Source organism: Charadrius vociferus, unplaced genomic scaffold, assembly GCF_000708025.1.
Source record: "Charadrius vociferus isolate BGI_N301 unplaced genomic scaffold, ASM70802v2 scaffold2134, whole genome shotgun sequence".
NCBI lineage: Eukaryota > Metazoa > Chordata > Aves > Charadriiformes > Charadriidae > Charadrius > Charadrius vociferus.
In genome coordinates, this window is record NW_009648093.1 from 5,677 (window position 1) to 6,670 (window position 994).

Below are 994 nucleotides of genomic sequence, written 5' to 3' on the forward strand. Positions count from 1 at the left end.
CCAGCCGAGCAAAAGCTCTAACACCAAACCTGTTCCTTTGGCGGCCCCTCACCGAGACCCTTAACAACTGGACACTAATTCTCTGCCTTCCCAGAGATTTGCGTACCTCCACTGCGCCGTATCTGAGGCTGTGGCACAGACACTGCCACACAGCCGCCCACAGCAGAGGCGGCAACGCAGCAAACCAAGACCAGAGGAACGTGAACTGTTCAATAAGCTTCACTTAGGACTAAAATTTTACTCCTGGAGAGCAGGTCAGTCCCTAATTTGCCCACCACTCCCTGCAATTAATGGGTGGGAGGACAGCTGAGGGCAACATACAACAAATGTGCCTTTCAGGAGAGGGTTTGTGTAACCCACGGGGATAGCAAGACAGGGAGGCACTGCCAGGAGCTGTGCTAAATGTTCCGGACAACTTAAAAGTGTCGGCTTGCACGGCCTTAAAATCCTGCTAGCAGGTTGGAGACATGCCTGGCTGGAGCGAAGGAAAGGGAGCGATGTGGGCACAGAGAGGAGACTCCTTCTGGGAAACACATTGCTGGGAACAGCAGTGATGAAGAAAAGGAAGAGCCGGGATTTTTCTATGGCTGCAACAGCCAGAAGAGAACCAGTATTGTGCCCGACCCGCTCTGGTGTGGATTATCCTCCATGAGTGCTGGAAGAGAGCATTCATACGAAAGCCTGTGCAAGTGCTTGTGAGCGCCCCGGGGAAGCCTTTCTGCATTCCGCTGTGCTGTGTGCTGTGCAGCACGGGCGGTACCCGGGCAGCAGGAGAACCCCACACTGCAGAGCGGGGAACCAGCAGCTTCCCAGCCCCGGGAGGCAGCTCGGTACGTCACAGCGCTGTTTGACTCCCGGCTCAGCCGAGTGGCATCGAAACACCCGAGGCACCGTGCGCTCCGGCTCTGGGGGCCCGAGAGTGCCCGCACGGTGCTTCTCCGCAGACGGTGTGCGGGCGGAGGGGCGGGAGGCAGGGCAGGGACCCCCTCTGCCC